This window comes from Ambystoma mexicanum, chromosome 5q (assembly GCF_040938575.1).
Source record: "Ambystoma mexicanum isolate Mex_15411 chromosome 5q, UKY_AmexF1_1, whole genome shotgun sequence".
Lineage (NCBI taxonomy): Eukaryota > Metazoa > Chordata > Amphibia > Caudata > Ambystomatidae > Ambystoma > Ambystoma mexicanum.
In genome coordinates this window covers 719,570,869-719,592,989 of record NC_090933.1, presented here as the reverse complement: position 1 = coordinate 719,592,989, position 22,121 = coordinate 719,570,869, and positions in this window count along the sequence as shown.

Here is a 22,121-nt window from a genome sequence, read left to right as displayed (position 1 = left end):
TACAAGTGAAAAATGTACTCCTTCTATCTTAAATGCATGTTATCAGATGTTGATAAATCATTTAGGCACATTATTGCTACGTGCATTATTGGTACAACATATAATCAGATGCATAAATGGTTGGCAAAAACATTGAAGTTTATGAAGGAAGCTGGTGAATCTAAATCCATCTTGAGATCCAGCCCAGATGAAAAAACTGTATCAGTGGAATTGGATTTTCACTAGGGAACACTGCATGAGAATGCATTCTCTCAAGGAACATGTTTTTTTGCCTAAGAAAATGAACATAATTGAGTCTTATTTAATTAAGTTTCCGAGTGCAAGATCAAGAAGTCAATATTTGAGATTTAGGATAAACGTAGTGTGCTGGCTATGCGCAGAATCATTGAAAAGAATGAAAATTATTGTATATTTTGTGAGTTGCGGGATCGACCAGAAACCTTAAAACACTTGCTGACGGAATGTCATAAGTTGCTGAATTTGAGAACAAAGTACTTTCTACATTTTTTTTGTGAGTATTGTATAGTAACATTAGAATCAATGTGGCACACTCTTCTTAATTGTGAATATGTTTTCTTAAAACTGGAGATTTTAAACTTCTTGCAAGTGATACATGTAATAGCAAAAAATGAAGGGATGTAAAAAGATCTAAGAAAAATGTGGCAAAGTGATAGTTGACAATATTTTAGGATTTTTGGAAAGGTATTATTATGGTTCACACAAAGGAAGGGTGTGACTAGTTTATAATTCTTGCTTCCTTTTCTCTTTCTTCTTTTTATTTTTTAATTTTAGCAGTGTATCTTATTGATAAATTCATTCTCTTTGTTTAATAGGATATGTACTTGTGCAAACATATTATGATTGAAATGTGGGCATGATTACTTTCTACTGTATTTGACGGTTGGTTTTGATTTTAGGACTCTGCTATCAACATTTATCTTTTTTGATTATTAAGATAATATATGTTAGTGTAATTGAATGGTTTACTATGTATATTATGTATATGCATATCCGAACTTTGAAAAGTTGACTTGTTCAGCTAATTCAAATAAAACATAATAAAAAAGAGCTATCATTTTATGCAGTCTTGTGCTTCTGATTGTAGAACCCCTATGCACTACACTCTCATTGTCTGTGACCAACCCATCCTTTACCTGTTTTTTAACCTTGCCTAACCCCAATCTTCTATATCTTAACTACTATGTACACTTTATAATCATCCACTTTAAAAAACTCCCTGAATAGTCATGTATTGTATTGACACATTTTAAGTACCATTGTATCACTACTGTCTTGTTCATCATTTATATTCCATATTTATTTTAAAAAAGAATTCTTATAGCCGCGGCTACAAAAAAAAGGGTGTGATTGGTGTATTGAGGATCGCGCCTAGCAACATCAACGTCTGGGGGTGTTTACCCGTGGCTATCTCACACCCACTTAGTGTGCTGCTTTACTACCCACGGGTATAGGTGGTGCCCATGAAGCCATGGATATATACCGGCAAATAACACATTGTGTGTTTGTGGACGTGTGATAGCTGCGGCTATCCAACATTTTGGGTGGATTAGCATCATAAAAGCATGTAGTATTTTGTGGGATTGGGAGAAACCAGGGGAGTGGAGGAACACCATGTGGACTGTAGGGGAGGGGCTGGTAGACATGTTAGAGACACTTGTTTACAGTTTGGGGGAGTTAATATGTTTTTTTTTATTCGTTGTTTTTTTCATATAGCCACGGCTAACTGCAAACAGCCATGAAGGGGCTTTTCTATAACCGCTTCTATAAAAAAACATTTTATTTGTTGTACCTTTAGGCGCGGCTATGATTATAGTTGCGTCTATTAAACTATACATTTAGTGTGCAATAATCATATTGTTATGTAGATGATACAGAACAGAATTTCATTTGTTTTGTATGTGTTATTTTATGTGCTTAGCTGTTCTCTTGTTTTATTTGACGTTTTGAAGGATAGTTTAGTTTGTTTTTGAGTTTGCAAAAAAAATGTACCTGTAGCCGCAGCTGCGAAAGATGCTGGGTGGGAAAACAAATGATTTCTGTATGTTGGATTGTTTGTTATTGGTTGTTGTTACTGTTCTATTTGTGTAGCTCTCTCTGGTAGGCTGTAGTGAAAATGTGTCATCCATTTTAGTAGTTTTATTAGTATATAGTCCTCTTTTTTGGTATTCATTTTGGAACGTAGTGTTATCCTTTTGATTCCAGAACTTTCACTATGCACATGACAGGAGTGTGATTGATGTGTAAGTAAGTGTTAATAAATATAAACATATGTGAAGGTTTATTTGCAGTGTTGTGTGTGTTAGTTATATTAACCACTGCTATCAGATGGTGTTCATTATCATTTTTTTCATCTGATCTGCTTGTGTGGCAAGTATTTTTGTATGTATTTTTTAACTCTCACTAACATGGAACTACATCATTAGATATGTAAAGCAATGGCATTTATATCAGGCATTTAGTTTTTGTATTCATGTAAGTGAGGATGAAGGTTAATTTGATTGTATTTGTTGTAATTGTATTGCACTTTCAGCTATGCAGTACTCTTAGCTCGATTGAGTTTGAGTTTTCTGTTAGGTAGTACAATTGATGGTGCTTTGCAAGTTAATTTTAGTCATTATTTTATTTTTGTTTTTTCATGTGGCTGCTTTTTTTTACTATCTGAACAAAGAAAGTTGGATAATTTGCATTTATTTTCTGATTGGGTCTTTATTGTTTTTATGGTGGGCAGATGGCGACTGGATTTAAGTACTTGAGGTGCTCTGGCTGCTGAAGAAGTTGTTCAGTTAACTCCGGTGAAAGGTCAATCTGTACTCAAAATGTTTCTCATGTTCTCCAAGTTTACGTAACCTACCCTATTCTCTCTGTTGTAATTCCTTAGCATGATGTCCCTTGTTTGTTCTCACCTAGTTTATATATCTGTGTTAATTGATTATTGTAACAGCTGTTATATTTTTTACTGTACCTCTATTGTGTTAGTGAATTAGTAATGGCAATATACATCATGTTTGGAGAGAGTAATTTCTCAATGGCTAGTGTGGCATCTCCCTGGAGAAGGAAATTATGGCATATGCAACACATTACTCTCATAACTGAAATATTGGAAGCAGGAAAATTGGAACTGGTGGAATTGACAATCCAACAGAAGTTGAGGGTTCATTCACTGTACCACTGTCCCACACGTCTCACTGAGACTGGATGTTTCCAAGCTTTGAAATGGAACATTTGAAGGTCCACAACTTTGTGATTTTTGCACAAGGTCCATAGGATTGTCTTTTTGTTTCTCAAAACAGTGTTCTTTCACCTTGAAATATTTCCAACTATCTCCAGTGGTCTTCTTGAAGGTTGTTTTTTGTGGGGTGAAAAGACTGTTAAAAATTATATTACTAATGTTTTTACCTGTGTGATTGTTTTCTATCCCTTGTTCTCCAAGTTTACTTAACCTTCCCCACCCTCTGTCCTGCAACCACCCAGCATAGCGTCCTTTGTTTATTCTCACCGAGTTTATATATCCCTGTTTGTTTATTGTAGTGGTAATTTTATACCTTTATTGTTAGTTTGTTGTGTGTTTTATTGTAGCTGTATTTTTTCCATATCTTGTACAGGTCTATGCAGTTTATCCATGTGTGCACAATGTTTCATTCCTGTAGCCCTTTTATGTGGTGCGGATGGATTGGGAACCTACACTATTTTGTGATGACTCCTGGTAGTTGGGTCACACATACCATCTCCTACTGTATTATTCCCTATGTGTTATACCCTTATCCTCTGTCCCGTTGTGCACTATACTGTTATTCTTTGTGTCCAACCCATCCTTTCCCTGTTTTTGAACTTAAGCCACCCTAGTCTAGTTTTGAATGCCACACCCAGTGTTGGCAATTGTCCTGGTGTTCTGAAACAGCCTTGTCCAAACCGTCTAAGGTTTGGTCAAGCTTTGACAGGTTTTACATATTACCAAGCAATTTGACAGGTCAGGTGCAGGCAGGATGGGATGGGGTTGGGTGTTGGTTGGTGGAAAAATGTTGATAGTATTTGTACACTGTGGTGCAGATGGTAAATACTGGTTTGGTGATTTTGTTACATGCAATTTGACTTTCATTTGAGCTTTCCTATATGATTCTTTGACTTCATTCCAATGTACACAGACAAGATGTTTAATGAACGTTGAGATTCCCAAACTGTGAAACGGCTTATTTGAAGGACCCCTCTGTAAAACTTTTCCATAGAATGTCTACATCACTTTCTCAATATCTTTTTTGATGTGTTGGTTCTTCACCCGGTAATATTGTCAACTGTTAACAATTGTTTTTGGCCTACATTTCTGAAGCCACTCACAGAAGCTCAATCTCCAGGTTTAGTTATGCCACCCTATATTCTCTTGCTGTCCAAATGTACTTACCCTACCTAATGAGTTCTATTCCAACCACCTAGTATAATTTCACCTCTTTAGTCTTACTCACTTTATATTTTGTTGTTTATTTATTATATTTTTGTATGGATTTTTTAAATCCAAGTTGATTAGTATGTGCAAAGAGAACAACAGTGTTGTATGTACAAATGTTGTATTTCATATAGCTCATGTGATGCACTGCTTACAAGATAACAGGGTTCATAAAAATGTTCATAAACATGTGTGTAAATGTATTACATTTTGTCTCTTAAAGAGTGTGTGTTCTTTAACTCATTATGTTTTCTTTTTTTACAGAAGGAAGCATATTATTTTTATTTTTTTAAAGATGAATAACCGCTTCTACGGTATCACCCAATGGGGTGTTGACTTTCAGAGGCACAGTTAACTGCAGCAACGACTGGGGAGGGTCATAGCTGCGGGTTCGCTGGACCATAACTGTAGCTATAGGCCTCAAAGTGCAGAAAAGTACATTGTTTGTACCTGAAAGAGTCCTTTCTAAGAATGATTTATTATGTATATATGTATAAAAATCTATGTGACTCCCCACCAAAGTTTCATATTGTAACCACGGCTCAGAAAAAGTCAATTAACTCTAGCTGCGGCTATGAGTGATGAGTTATTTTGGACATGTTTTGTGGATGCTATTTCATTGTATTTGTGTATTTGTATGTGATGGATGTTATTTCATTGTATTTGTATATTTATATGTGATAAGTAGTCCTTAAAAGGACTGTTTTGGGGTATACTGAGTGTAGTATTTTAGCACATTTGGCGTGCTCTCTTTATAATCATGTACCATACATAACTCCATTTAATTGCAATCGTACCACTACTGTCTCTTTTGTCATTTATATGCCATGCTCATTTTATTTAAAAAAACACAATCCTATGCCGCGGCTACATAAAAAAGGGGTGTCATTGGTGTATTGAGGACCGTGCCTAGGAACAGCAATGACTGCAGGTGTTTTCCCACAGCTATCTCAAACCCGTCCCACACCATGGGTTTGTTACTCACAGGTACACTGTGCAGCCACAGCTAGGAAGCATCCACTGGTTTGTTGTGCATAGTGTAGCCACCGGTATGAAAATATACTAAAAAATATATATACATATCTGTGGGTAGACATCTTGGAAAGATTTTAAAGATGTATTGCGTGTAGTATTCGTAAACAGTTTGTTTAACAATTGAAGATATAATACACTTAACAAACATTAGTGTAGGTTGCATAGATATTTAAAATTAGTTAAACTATTCAGTAACATTATCTAATTTTACATAAATATAAAGAATGGACTCACAAAATCCTGAATGTAATGTGTTTTCTTCTGGTCCCTTTTCTTGAGCATCTTCTGTAGGATAATTCTCCTCTAGCCAGTTTCCCATTTTACTGTGATAGAAAGAGATACTCCTTGTCACTTCTGAAGATACCTTCGATGGCTTTTTTTTTATAAATAGCCGCGGCTACGACTGCAGCCAATGAAACATTGTGTCCTGTCAGGGGGGAAGTTATAGCTGTGGGTCCCAGTAAGCCGATGGGACGTCACGCAATTTTTTGGCGGGCCCAGCCTTGGCTACAACTATGCCGTACCCGAGGGTATAGTGATACCAATTCTTGTGCATTGATCATGATATTTCATGGATTTTACAATACACAATTGTACATGTGTTTCTGATTCCATGCCCTCATGTGTACCTTCGTGTTGTTTGAATTTTTACAGTTTTTTAATATGTCTTTTTGAAACTTTAAAAATGTTACGGGCAGCCGCAGCTACTGGCGGTTGACCAGACCCGCAGCTATCTACCCTCCAATTGGACGTCATACTTTGTTGCTGGCTTTGGCGGCCACGAGTATAAACCCGCTGGTTGTACCCATGGTTAGAGCTGTTTTTGTTTTTATTTTGGTGTAGTGATCATATTATTTTATGGCTATTTTAGCACAGATTTTTACCTATCTTTCTGTTTGGATGTTCTCACCTCAAGGCATGTGCAATTTAAAGTTGAAACCTTTGTAATATGTGTTTTTCAGTGTATTGGAAAATGTACGTGTACCCACTGTTATGTGATGTCTCCCAGTGTAACTGGGATTATAGGCACGGTTATGTAATTTGTCCACCTAAAAAAGAAATGTTTTATTTAATTGAGTTTCTTCATGTTCTACAAAGTATTGTTTAGAAGGATTCTTTTGGAGTTTATTGACTGCTATAGGTTGAGTGTTTGAATGTGTCTTTAAATTTTAGAAGTCTTGCGATGCCGTGGGCCTGATCAATGCTAACTAGGTTTGCCAATGTTATTTTTCTTATTTGTGCAGATTTCTGGATTCTGCCAGCTTACTGGGGACGTTAATCACCATAGGTAACATTCCAGTGAACATTTCTTCTCTTGCAAAGTGGTATGGGAATTGTACACTGAGATAATGGCTACAGTATGCCAGGTAATACAAGAGTGTTTTGGGGTTTCAAGCCAAATGCACCATGGATTCTGAGCAAATGTGAAATAAAGTGAAGAAGGTGAAAGCACAGTGGCTAATGCCTCATAGTTTGCATTTCTGCTTTTCTCTAGTAATCCACCAAATGTCATTGTCTGTTTTTGTAAAGGTATGATCTTTGAAATTTCATTGTTTGTGCAATTCTTTCACCTGATATGTATATGCATTGGACCCCGTTTATCTTCAGATTGTTCAAGGATGTCCTGGAAAGGGGCGAGATTCCAGAATCGTGGAACAAGGCGATTGTTGTACCAATCTACAAGAAAGGAATCAGAAATTACCCAAATAATTTTCACCCAATTGCTCCTGTGGATTTTATGGGGAAACCTTTCATAGTAATAGCATGGTTTATTAAGGGTGTAGGAACTGACCTGAATTTATTCTTGAATAACCTTTTGCAATTGAAGTTACTAAAGAACAAAACTAAACTATACATGGCCTTGATAGAACTGAAAAAGGCTTTCGACAGTGGGGAGAGACAATTGCTCTGGAAAAAACTCTAAAAGTGGAACTGTCCGTCAGATCTACTGGAAGCGTTAAAAGTGCTTTACACAGACACAAAAGTCCAGATAAGACTGAGTTTGGGTGGATTGCTTTCAAGGGAGATTCCGACACAGAGAGGGCTAAAATAAGGATGTCCCCTGTGCCAACACTCTTTAGTCTTTTTCTTTCAGACCTGCATGAAAGCCTAAATGAGGCCATAGCCTTTCCACCAAAAATGAATGGCTCCTCTTTAGGGTGGTCCCTATATGCTGACGACCTTATCATTATGGATCATACACCCATTGGACTACAGCAGAGACTGACCTCATTGTAGAGTTTTGTTAAAATAAACAGCCTGCAAATCAATGAAGGGAAATCAGCCATTATGATCTTGGAACAAATGAGAGGAAGACATAAAAATTCCTTTAAATGGACTTTGAAGAATGACGAACTTCCCTTGGTGAATGTGATGGTTTATCTGGAAGTATCGATTAGTTTGAGTATGGAAGATAAGCCAAGACAACTGGCCTTGAGGATATGAGTGAAAATGCTAGATGCTGAAGCCACAGCAATCCATAAGAAATATAGCAAGTTTCCATTCAGACCATTTTTGGACTTCAATAAGAGGAAGGTAGTTCCAATCTTCACATATGGAGCGGAGGCAATATTGTCATGGTGACTGTGGTTTCTGCTTCATCCACGTCAATAAGACACACAATGGCCCTAATCTCCATTCACGGAATAGCAGTCTGGAAAACTCTGCATCTGTTCAAGAAATTAATCATGACAAATACTCCAGATGCGTATTTGATACTAAAAAACAAGGATGCTCCCGGATATTTACCATTTATGGCTTGGAATCAAAGGTGCAGGGAGATCATGATTGCAAACCCAGACTTGGTGAAGAGAAAGTTGTGTTAGACTAGATGCTGACAGAACAAGCAAGTTGTCAACATAAGCTGCAAAAAGAGATGTGGCTGGAGCAAAGAGCATACAATGTCCCATCAAAATATTTGCTAACATTTCTGAGCTTATGGCACCACAATGCTTTCTTGAGGTTCCACTTGAATATTTTCCCTACATTGGATTTGCTGAAAGTATTTGAGACTCCACCACGGGATGTCATCTGCAGATTTTGACGAGAGAAGGAACAGCAGGAACCCCTGAGACATATAGTCTTAAGCTGCCTGGGTCTCACAGCGCCAACGACAACATTTCTTGGAAGGATCATAATGATGAAGTCAAACTCGAGCAAGGACTGGTGGAGAATGATCTGTGCAGGAGAATATTTCAGAATAATGTGTGCAACTCTGGACCTTTTGAAGGAGCTTTTTTCTTCTCTTCCTGTTACCTAACCATACCACAAAGGAACGTGCCAAGCAGCAGGAAATGCTGCTTTCCTAATATAAATGATTTGAGATCAGACAAAGGTTTCTTCTTTTTACAAACCAAATAACTTAATAAACAAATATGATGAATTCTTAATCGGTAAAAGAATGGTCTCTGTGGTCTATAAGATTGGTTCATATTTGATTCTGATTTAGCATTCCAAAATGTGGTGTACCAACAACAGATGCATCACAACCTGACTAACGTTGTTGTCATTTATTGAAACTCTAGTTTGCTTATCTTATTTATGCCATACGAGCTGCTCAATACCATCCCACATTACTCAAGCACTAAAAGCAGAGCTCTACATGGGGCATGGGTATTTTACTGTTCAGCGCCATTACAGGTACATGAGTCCAACCTATATGGTAGACAAAACAAAATGTTGGTAGTATTTCTCAAATAATAAACAACAACCATGTCTGGCACTTTCACAATTTGCTTGGAAATGGTGTGCTTTGGAAGGGCAGCAACCCACTTGGGTTTGATGCTATGTTGTTACACAATGCACATACATAGGAACATCTAAAAAGAATCGGTGTGCATAGCAATTCCTATCAAACAAGCAGCATACCTATATGCTTGAAAAATATTGCTGCTGTGTTTCTGCTTGGAAGTTGGACATCAAGCTTTTACCCATGACCCCATATCAGTAACTCCCTCTGTGTCCGATTTGTGGAAGTGTTTGAATGTAGCTTTATATATAAATGGTCTTATGATGGAATGCAGCTGATCAATGCTAGCTTGGTGCTGGAAAATGTTATTTTATCTGCCACCTTACAGGGAAAGTTGATTTCAACAGGTAAGTTTGCAGTGAACATTTCCTCTCTTGACATATGTACGAAGAAGAGGAAGAATCCAATGAGATTACAGATGCAGGTAGCCTGCTTATTTACAGTCAGTATCCAATATTTGGCTGATAGTTGGGTTACATAGTGTGGGTGATTGGTAAGGCACCGTGAGCAGTAGAAATTCTGGCGCTTGAACGTTATTCATGTTATAACAAACATAAAACAAGCGGATGTAGGTACAAGTCTGGGAGCGGTTCCTAGAGCCAAGAGAGGAAGAGTCAATGTTGATATCTAAATGTGTTCTGGGGCAAAAGTTAGAGTCACAAGGTAAAGCATGGTAAACTCAAGTATCTGAGTCATGGGGGAGGGAACATTATTTGGCTAATATGTCTAGGCGTAGCTTGGTTAGATTCTTCTGTAAATGGAGCCACCTTTTCATATTCGTTTTTAACCTCTTGAAGGTGCATTCTGTTGTTGGTTGTTTTAGGGTTTTAGGGTCACGCTTGCATAGTAGTGTAATGCAAATGAGCTACACCAGAATATGAAGATTAGTTTGTTATTTTAAGAGAATGCAAATGTCAGGTAATTGTTGTTGCTTTTACCTTATTAAATATGTTTTAATAGGTGAGAATTGTCTGTGTGTGCAGCTAAAAATCATCTGAGTGACACCCAGAAGCAAGCTGGGCAAGCAAACATGTGCACAGCTTAGAGGGAACATTATGTGGCATATAAGATTAGCTCACTTTGCATCCTGGCTTATCATCTGAAAAATGTACTGTGCCAACCACAGATATATCATAACCCGACACACTCAGTACTCACCCAGTGAAACTCTGATTTATTCATCTTGTTTATGCTATATGAGCTGCTAAATACCATGCCACATTACTCAAGCTCTAAGAGCAAAGATCTACATGGAGCATGTTGTTATACTGCAGCACTTCTACCATAATCTATTTGTTGCATTATGTAGCTCAGCTATGTACAGTTTCCTTTCCAACGATATATGTACAAATGAGTCTAACATTGTGGTCACAGATCTGAAAGTAGATTCCATCACTGCATTGTGGGTAGATCAGTATGGGTACTATAATGTTCAGCAGCAGTGCATGCACATTAGTCAAACCTGTGTGATAGACAAAACAAAATGTTGGTGGTAATTTATAAATAATAAACAGCAACCATTACTGGCACTTTCACATTTTGCTTGGAATGGTGTGCCTTGGAAGGGCAGGAACCTTGTTGGGTTCTATGCTATGTGATCACATATGTTGTTACAGAATGCACAGACTTAGGACGATGTAAGATGAATGGGGTTCATAGTAATAGCTATCATCAAACAAGCAGCCTACCTCTATCCTTGAAAAATATTGCAGCTGTGTTTGTGCTTCAAAGTTGGATATCAAGCTCTTCTCTATGACCCCATATTAGTAGCTCACTTTGTGTCAGATTAGTGGAAGTGTTTGAATGAAGCTTTATATAGGAATAGTCTTATGATGGAGTGCAGCGGATCAATGTTAACTTGGTTATGATGTTGGCAAAGGTTATTTTCTTAATTTGTAGTAATTCATGGATTCTGCCATCTTACAGGGAAAGTAAATTGTAACTGGTAGGTTTCCAGTGAACATCTCTTATTTTCCAGTGCCAGGTATTACTAAAGACATGTTCACTGGGATAGGGACAAGGGCAATATTGATAAGGTTTGCTAGGGTAGCTTTCTAGGGCTGCCCAGGCCAATTGGACATTCAAACTCTAATGAGAGTGAGGATGGGCAGTGGAGGGAGGACACACATGGTGATGTCTTGTGTGGAGTAGCACTAGTAGAAATTAGTTTGAAGGTGACATGCAGGATAGTGTGTCAGGCATTTGGCCCTATCAGGCCTTAACAGGTACAAACAGGTGAGGCCCTTGTCATTGTACATCCTTTGATGAGAATGCCTAAGGAGGACTGGTTAAATAGGTGGTGGGAAGAGCAGATGAGTGGCCGGGCCAGGTCACATGACCAGCAGCCTACTCAATGCTGCTGCCTGGAGCTGGCCTTCAGACCTTAAGTAGAGGTTTGTACGGCATGAAAACTGGAGCTGGGTGGAGCAAATGAGTGGCAGTGGTTACATGTCTTTTCACTGAAAAATGTTTCATTGAAAGATGTTTCATCGAAAGATGTTTCATTGAAATCTTTCTCACCTACTGTAGATTAATGACACTTTTCACCAAAAATGTGTATATCGAATGTACTGAATGTCTTACATTTTTGTGCCCTTTAAAGCTGTCATGGTCATGAAGTCAGGGGCACAGGCATTCAAGGGTCGCATGCACAGGAGACCTGTTTGGACACTGTCCTGGCACCTTTGGCGCCAGACTCATGAACAAAAGTTAACAAGAACATCCATTTAACACCAAAAAGCTTTTATTATGGACATGGCACTTCAGATGCATTAACCTTGAACATTCCATCCATTAAGCACTTCAGATGCACTAACCTTGAACATCCCATCCATTAAGCAGCCCCAATGTATTCGTGGGTGTGGCTGCTAATGGATTCAAAGCTATATAAGCTACCCTGAATCTCAAGACAGACGCTTCGCGTTATTCTGCACTTAGCAGCAGCGTACTGCTCACCGTCACCTAAGGTCAGACCTGCTTACCTTTAAAGACCCTGCTTCCTGGACATCCTGCTTCCTGCCAGCGTACTTACCAACTGGGGGAAGCTGTTCTTATCTGAACATCTCTACGGCGAACCGAGTATTCATCTTTACCCTTTCCGGTATGCCGAAATCTTCATCTTGGCACCGCAGCATGACATGCTCCATCGTCGACAGCAGCGCCTGCAAGGAAAAACAGAAAACAAGGTTAGACATCAAAAAAACAGTGAGTTTGAGGTTGCGCTTCACCATACTTCACGCTTTTACTTAAACCATCACTTACCTGCTGTCGAACGTTGCAGTAGCATCAATCTTACATCCGACCGCGTCTCGAGTCTCACAGCTGCATTGAGGCCGCATTTCCATCTAAGGGAAGAAAACAGAAGAGAGACATTATTGCGGGCATAAGGAGCAACATATAAAGACATTAAACAGAACGAACAGGATCACAAGAGCTCAAGAGACACTTACCAATCATAAGGAGAAGCATAGTCGCAGCTGGACTGGACTAATCCTTATCAGGGATCAGTGAAGGAACTAGATTACATTCAACGCACCCCTGCCAGAAGTAGCAGGACAGAGAGCTTACCTTCCATAATTCACAGGCGGAGTATCACCACGTACCACCGCTTATAGCTTTTCTACCACCAGAGAGGCCTGAAGTGGGTGATTCAAGTTCAGGGAGGGCTGCAACCATGCCCCAACGCCTCCGCACAGACCAGGTGAGCGTAACAAAAACACCCCAAACATTCCGAAATATATATATTTTTTTTTATTGGGGCTTTCCCCCAAACTCCTGTTTTTTAAAATGTTACCCTTTACCCAACCCAAACATACATACATATATTTTAGATAAGAAAAACATTAATTGAAAGATTTTGTTGATGAAAAAAGTTTTAATTGAAAAGACTGTATACCAGTGGGAGACACAACAGAGATTCATGAATGGTAGGCTGCTACATCAAACCAAAGATGTGCAACAGATAATCTTGCAACACCTTTATGTATGTAAATTAACAAGTTATGCTAATTTATGCCATGTTTACTGTGCTCAGGATTAAGATGCCCACTTTGAACCTTCAGTTTATAGTGATCAAATTTCTGGTGAAGGTATGCCTTTTGCCCAATAGTCAGACATATGATATGATATGACATGATATTATATGATATGATATGGCATTTATAACATGCCTATACACAAGTGTTTCAAGGCGTGATGAGGTAAGGGAGGGTAACAGAGGGAAGACAGAGACAGCAATCCTACTAGGCCATGTGACATTGAGTTTGCGCAAGTGTAGGGGTGGGGGAATGGGGAAAGTGCAGGGGGAAAGGGGAGGGGGCAGTGCAGAACATAGTATAACAGTGAAATAAATAAAGACAATAAATAAAGACAATAAATAAAAGTGTGGCCAGCTGGTGGCAAGTGCAACCGTAAATGCAGACATCAGGAGTCAAGTACTAGTAGGGGCTGTAGGGATACAGAAACAGTCCCTGAGTTTAAGAGTTGCCAGGGGGGCAGTGCAGGTGCTCAACTGGCGGGGAGGGGACCTGGGCCCGAGATCAGAGGGTAGTCAGGTAACCAGTGCAATTACAAATACCGCTTGTAGTTTAGCCTCATAGGATTGGAGAAAGTGTGTAAAGGATTACATGTAGCATAAATAATATGAGCAAAGTAGAGTTTCAATGGGTGCCAACTGAGTTTCTCAGTTTGTGATGAATTTGTGTTGCGCACAGTACATTTTCAAGATGAAAAGCCTGAATGAAATCTAAGCTAATTGTAAAGATTATGGGGACCATTTGTTTCACAGCCTACAAATTCATGATAAGGGATACACATATGAAGTGAAAGATATGCACCATCTATGGGATTTTGAAGGTCATACCTATAGAAAAAGAAGCAAGGACATATGATATGGGAAATATGTTGTTCTCACACATAACCATAGCATAACATGTACTGCTGCTTGAACACTCTTCAGAAAACACTGAAATAAAATATGGAAAATCTTACTTTCCAAGTAACACATATAAACTGTACTAAATAACAAACCTAAATATACTGAATACATTTTATACAAACATTTCATATTATATATTGAAAATATTAAAAAACACAATCACTGACGTTCACCATCCCAAATATTTTTGTTTGCAGCCTTTTTCTAAGATGCCATCAAGCAAGCAACAACAACATGCTAGAAGGAAGAATCATGTGCATGGAAGTACACTTTTACGATATAATATTTTTAAAAGTAATGTTCTCAAATCTGTACATAAAAATACTGTAGATAATACAACAATACCTGTTATCAATAATACTTTTGAAAATCTTCAATTTCAATTAGGAGATGTGCCAATTGAACAAATCAATTGAACCGAGAATGTTTTTAGTTAAAGTAATAAAAGAAAACATTTATCAAATCCATTAATAGTTGTTAAAAAATATTTTTGGAAGAAAATATAGCAAATGTGCTATCAATTTGAAACAGAGGAATACAGATGTATGTATAGGAAAATGTACCACTTTCTAGTTTTACAAATCTTTGTAGAAGTGTCAAACCAAAATAAAGATGCGTTGTAAATCGTTTTTTGCAAAACAAAAAGTAGAAGTCATAATAAAGCTGTTCATGTGAAAAGAAAATTGTTCATTTTGTATTGAATAAACTTAAGGAATTACTTAAAGTGACTATACCATTCCATATTACACAGCCACAGTAGTGGCTGTGTAGTTATGGTTAAGTTGCTGTTTCCATAGGAAGAACACTTTTTGGGTGGCTTATAACTCCGCTTCCCCTAGATGAAACCTTGCCAAACTTTGTAAAAAAAAAGTATATGGGCCACTCTAAATCTTTTTGCAAAGTTTGGTGAGGTTTGGTCCAGGGGGGGAAAAGTTATAGGGGGTCCCAAAAACATCTATTTTTCCCATAGACTGAATGGGGGAAAAACTTTGCGCACCCCTACTGCCCAAACCGCTGGACGGATTCTAACCAAATTTGCGGCAGGAGCAGGGTCTTGGTCCCGAAAGCGTGCTTTTGTAAATTTGGTGCCAATCTGTCCAGTAGTTTTCTTTAAAACGACCAAAAGTGAGGCCTCCAAAAATTAGTGATATCTATGTTTGCTCCGCGGTCACACTTCCCTGTTCGCTGCGCGGACAAGATAACAATTGGCTAATGTGCTCGCGTCATGACCGCGGACACGCAACGTTTCCGCCAATTGGCTGGAGTGAGGCGTGATGTGCGTCAGATTGTTTCGATGCGCCCGCCATCTTTCATTCATGTTTTGGTGCACACGGACATCGCCGCTAAAACATATAAAACAACACAACATTGCACTTGTTAAACTTATGAAATACTGTCTTGGAAGGTAAGGGTTATTGAGGCTGGGATGGGATGTGGCAGCAGGAAGTCAAAAAGTGGTATTTTCTTGTCATCAAAGTCATACAGTAAATTGGAAGTTGCTGCTCAATATAGTGTTCGTAACCTTCAGGCAAAGAGTAAATGGCACTCATTACAACCCTGGTGTTAACCAATGGCGCTATTAGCGCCATGGTTAACGTTGGTAACTTAACGATTCCGCCATGGTGAACATTACCACCCCATTCCAAGCTCGGCTGGGGGTTATTCCCAATTTACCATTGGCCCTTCCCCATTCCCATTTTTGCCCCATAGGGCTCAATGGGAAAGGGGAAGGCGTTAATTACGGTACGGCAAATTGCGGTACCGTAATTACCTTCAAGGTCCCTTTGCGGGTCCCTACCTTAACGGCTGGTACAGACCAGCCGTTAAGGTCGGGAGCCGCAAAGGGACCTCGTAGTAAGGCGTTAAGGGGTTAATGGCGCCACAACCTTTTACGGCGCCGTTAACCCCTTAACGCCTGGATCGTAATGACCCCCAATGTTTCTGTGTTACAATGTATTTAAATTAATATTGCAGTCAGACTGGCGACCTAGAGTTTGAAATCTGAGGCAGCCACCTGCACTGTTTGATGGAAACAGCAAGTCTGCTAGTGTATGGGAGTACCAGTTCTCATGAATGCATTGAGACATGTTGTTGCAATGTATTTGCATTCTGAGTGAAGGTCACTTGGTTTGCTATTTTGGTTGCGAGCGCAGGAAGCCCACGCATCCGACTGAACCCATAAGGGTCAATTGTTTTTTGACCTTGAGCGAAAGGGAAAATTCAGTAAGAATGAAGGGAGTGAAAGTTTACAAAAAATACCATTTGATAAGGTTATGTATTCAAAAGGTTTGTAAGGCACATGGAATATCAGTTTGAGACAATTCTTTGGTGCAAGTACATTGCTGTCTGAGTTTCACAAAGACAATGGAGACAGTGAATATCGTGTAAGTTTACTTTTGATGACTCTACACCGGAATGAGATTTAATTTTTTATTACCTGACCATTAATTTTGGCAATGAAACTGAATTAACATTTTTCTGTGTAGTTATTTTTTTAAAGTTATGGAGAGTGCAAATTCTCGCTGTTTGTAGGCTATTACTAGATTCACCCATGTTCAACGCTAATATTTCTTTAAAATGTCATGTATGACCACATCGATTTGTGTATCAGTTTCCACATTCTGTTTATCTTTTTTTAAATTGTTTGCTAAAGGTTGGGTATTGATGCGTATTTTCTGTTATGTTTTCCAAACAGCTACATCCTGCCTCACTGTGATTGCCATGGATTCCAGATGCCAAGTGATGGATTTTTCCAACGCCAGTTGCACGTACTCGTGACCGGCTGCCTAACCGTCACTGTTTTATGGGACGATCGTGGAGCACCAATTTGTCCGTACGCTGCAGTGGCCATTAGGAGTAACATAACATGTTTTATGGCGGTATAGGCCGAAGTTCATGCCGATGTCTTGGAATTCACTGTGCGATCAAAGCAGTTGCTTTATCGTAAACGAATACTTTGTGTATGGGAAAAGAACAATGTGTGCCTCATGATTAACATTTTCAATGATGACCGAAGAAACAAACTTACTATTTGATTGAACATGGGAATAGTCCGATGGTCTCGGACAGTTTATTGTGAAATAAAACTACTTTACAAATTGTAAAGTGTTAAAGTTTTCTTTTAAAAACCAGTTTATTAGTTGAAAATGTGACGTTCTACGTTGTACATCGCTGTGTGTTCATTTTCAGGTTCTGCGTCACGGTACATAGGTGCTTATGGCCACATTTGTTACACTGGAGAGGAATGTCATCCAAAAAAGGTGTAGAATATCATTAGGGTTGGTTTTGTGACGAGATGTGGGAGTGTTTTCTTATTTCACAAGTGTCGTAATGTAGTTAAAAAAATAGCGGTACACCTTTACTGACTGAGGGATAGGCTGTAGGCATGGGGAGTGTGCAGAATGTCGGGATTATGGATTGAAGTCATGATCTGCAGAATGTGGCTGCTGGCCATGCCCAGAAGGGCGAACAGATAGGATTGAAGTGGCCATGTCCACCTGGTACTGGCTTTGTGGTAAAGTTGTTCGACATTAGGATACATTTGAAAGGAAAGAAAAAAGTGCTTGTGGTAATATGTAAACAGGGTTTCCTTTTTGGTTTTTGCAGGCTGCCATGGAAAGCGAAGAGGGGCCCTGTATGGAACACCCGCCTTCCCTTTCAATGGTGGCCATCTTGGAAAGGTGTAGAATATCATTAGGTTTGGTTATGTGACTAGATGTGGGAGTGTTTTCGTATTTGACAAGTGTTGTAATGTACTTAAAAAAATAGCGGTACACCTTTACTGACTGAGGGGTAGACTGTAGACATGAGAAGTGGACATAATCTCAGGGTTATGGTATAAGGCCATGATCCATACAATGTGGCTACCGGCCATGAGCAGAAGGGCGAAAAGATAGGATTGAAGTGGCCATGAAGACCTGGTACTGGCTTTGTATTAAAGTTGTTCGACATTAGGATACATTTGAAAGGGAAGGAAAAAGTGCTCTTGGTAATATGTTAACAGGGTTTTGTTGTTGCTTTTTGCAGGCTGCCATGGAAAGCGAAGAGCAGCCCTGTATGGAACACCCGCCTTCCCTTTCTATGGTGACCCTCTTGGAAAGGATTTTGTTTTCTAATCCGGGACGCCACAGGCGGCCCGGGTTAGAATGAAAAATCCTCTTTTTTAGTAGAACGGACTACTGCACTCTCACTTCGATTGGGCTTATAACTTGGCCTGCTGGCCCTTTATTTATCATTCTAGTCCCTGGAACGGAGGATGAACGCTACAACATTCCAATTAGCATAACATAAATTGCAAATGGAAATGTTGGAAAATCTTATTGCGTCTATGTGCTTTACTGAGAAATACAAAGTAGATGGAGTCTATGCGATTTTTTTTAATTTATATTTTTAAACTGTGAAAGGTGGTTCTTAAAGGAACATTTAATTTTTTTACGGATGTTTTTTTTTGGAAGGAGAGCTTAGAAGGAAAGTTGCGGACGTAAATGAGCAAAGTGGTAGTATGTAATAGTAATATGGAGGGGTAGGTGGATGGGGAAAATGTTGTGTGTGTGTTATTTGTAAGGTAGGGGCAGTGTTTCTCATGCTCCTTCATTACAGCAATGGTGCTGTTTCTTGGGGAGGAGGGATGGTCTTAGCTCATGTTGTTTTCAGATGAATAGTACTTTTGCTAAAAGTATGTATTGTGTACTACATTGTTAATGGCTGAGTATGAATAGGTGTTTGAGCTGTGCAAAGGAAATGTTGAAGTTGAAGTTTCTACATCAGTAGAAAATGTAGGTCCACACTGTCCACGAGGCATAGATCGTACTGTTAAGTGTATAAGGATTCTCGGACACGTCACAGTGCTGTGCGCCAGCATATGGTCATGTGGCATTCTCCGGAAGATGTGCAATGAAGTCAATGTTTGTTTACATTATGTTTACGTGCCACTACTAAAAACCTATGAAATTCAGAAAAAAAAACTTTGTTAAAGGGACGTTATGGTTAAGTTGCGCTACTAAAAACTTATGAAATTTAGTTAAAAAAAACTTTGTTAAAGGGACGTTATGGTTCCAAGTAAAACCGAAAAACCCTTGAAATTCGCCAGTTATGGTAAGCTAATCAACCATAACTCGCACCACCACTGTGCACTGCTAAGACTAACACCCAGGACATAAAAGATGACATCACAAATGTCATTGATGACATCACTGATGACATCACATGTACATTTATTTTCATAAATAGTCTGTACAAGAGATTCTCATAGTAATGTTCATCAAAAAGTGTTAAGGGTTATAGGAATACATTTCATAAGGTACGTAGTGCATTAAGTAATGCATTGATACGAATTTCTTTCTATTATCAGGTTATTTCCAGTAAACTAAGCTACTCATGTAGAAACATAGGCTTTGTGTGGAACATATATGTTGGATGTGCAATATGAATAATCTTACCATGTTGAATAGTAAAATGATACATGCTTCTTATTACAGTTTTGTCTACTGGGCTACATTTAATAACTAGCTAATGAAACCCACTTACTACTCAATTGCATTATTCAAAACGAAACACAAATAACAACAACACATAGAAATATGAGCATATACAGGGAAAATGAAGTAAACAACAGTACTAGCAGCCATTCTTCATGCCCGAACTGATTAACTTTATACACAGAAATGATCGCTGTGCTTCAAACTTACTAATTTGCTATGTATAAATATCATGTAATGTGACTGGACCCTAAGGAGAGTGGTGTGCATACAATGTAAATATGAGCATATCCAGGAAAGTACTGCAATTAAAAAAAGGCAGAACTATAAAAAAGTGTTCATACCCTTACTGATTATCTCTATATACACACAAACCATTGCTGTATTCCAAATCTGTGTTTTCCCTTATGTATATGTTTAATATGCTGTGAGTGAAACCCAAGTGAATTACTGTATGAACGTATTTGAATTATAACTCTACAAATATAGTGCTTGAATATAAATAATGAGTTTATGATTTCTTACTTCCTGACTCTTAATGCCCTAGATATGTCAGTAAAGGAAAAAAGAAGGAGCCAGAAATGTGATGTCATCAGTGATGTCATCAATGAAATTTGTGATGTCATCTTTTATGGCCTGGGTGTTAGTCTTAGCAGTGCACAGTGGTGGTGTGAGTTATGGTTGCTTAGATAACCATAACTGGCGAATTTCAAGGGTTTTTCGGTTTTACCTACATAAATTGCAAAAATTGAAAGTTTAGGTCAGTCTAGAATAAGCTAAGTGAGGTATGGAGGTCCAATGTTTTGTACAATATTGATACGTTTTACTGTTAAGTCATAAAGAGATTTTTGCATGTTTTGCACAAAAATCGTAATGTTCAAAGACATATCAAGATCCTACAGAGTGTAGATGACTGTCAAGTGTATGAAAAAACAAGATTTATGGGTCATTCTTTAACATGTCTTGATAAAACTAGATACAAGAGTCAGTTTCATCATACACGGATGCTTGCTGCATATCATACTAGAATGAGATACCTAAATACTATATGAGTGCAAAACACCAACAGGCTGATTCACGGAACAATTTTGTGCTGAATTCAGTGGTGCAAGCGTGAAAAATCCAGTGCAAGCGTACGAATCGCAGGCAAGTGATTCATGGAAGTCTGTGCACATGTTTTCCCAGGGAGCTGCGGTGAAAACACACATGGCACACACGGGTGCACACGTCACTGAGACATCCCGAACACTGTGCGCGACACGCACAGCGAAAGCGCACAACATGTAGTGCACACACCAAAAAGGGGATGGAACACGCGGAATGGGGAACAATGTATGAAAATGAGGGCGTAACTGCGGTAGTACTGCTGGGAAATACACAGAACCCCCACACGCTCGCGAACAACAGGTATTCATGGAATCGAATAGGGGAAACCCGCACATACCAAAAGACACGCACAGACGTAAACACACCTGTCACACGAAGGCGGCGGAAGCGTCCCCGCGCAGTATAAAAGTGCGTGCAAATGACAAACACGTATATACAGCTATGATGAATGTCCCATTTCTTGCAGCAATGATCGTGGGACACCGCAGGAGGAGGAGAATAGCCAGGCCCCGCATTTTTTTGCCCAGGACCAGCCTTTTTGGGATGCCTGATGAGCAGGTCTATGGCAGGTATAGGTTTCTACCTCGTATCATCCTAGACCTGGTCACTGAGTGGGAGGATGACCTCACATCACCCACCTTGTGCTCCCAAGCACTGAGACCCTTGGAAAAGGTGCTCAATATCCTGCATTTTTTGGCCACTGGGTCATTTCAGTGGACAACTGCCATAGTTGGGGGTGTCTCACAGCCCACGCAGTCACGCTGCCTACACCAGGTGTTGGCAATCATGACTGCACGCCCCTCAGTCCGCAGGCACATATGCATGCCCAGAACACCGGCAGAAAGTAAGGCCCTGGTCCAGGACTTTTACAAGGTGGCACACTTCCCCAAAGTGCTTGGTGCCATACATTGCACCCATGTGGCCCTACGTCCACCTAGGGCCACTGAGAACATCTACCGCAACTGCAAGCACTGGCACTCCATCAAAATACGGGTTGTATGCAATGCCCATGGAATCATCACCGCTGTCTATGCAAACTATCCTGGGTCTACCCATGACAGTTTCATTTACAAAATGTCCTCCCTGAGCGGGGACCTGGAAACTGGGAAACATGGCGACACATGGCTCATTGGTGAGTACAAATGTCTGTGCACATGCATGCATGTGAAACACAGACAAATACACAAACCGAACTAATGACAACCATCCTCGCCTCCCCAGGGGACAGTGCCTACACTCTGAGAAACCACACAATGACGCCAATACGGAACCCCACCACACCACCCCAGGTAAGATACAATGTAGCCCATATTACAACCAGGGGAATAGTGGAGCACACATTCGGTGTGCTCAAGTCAC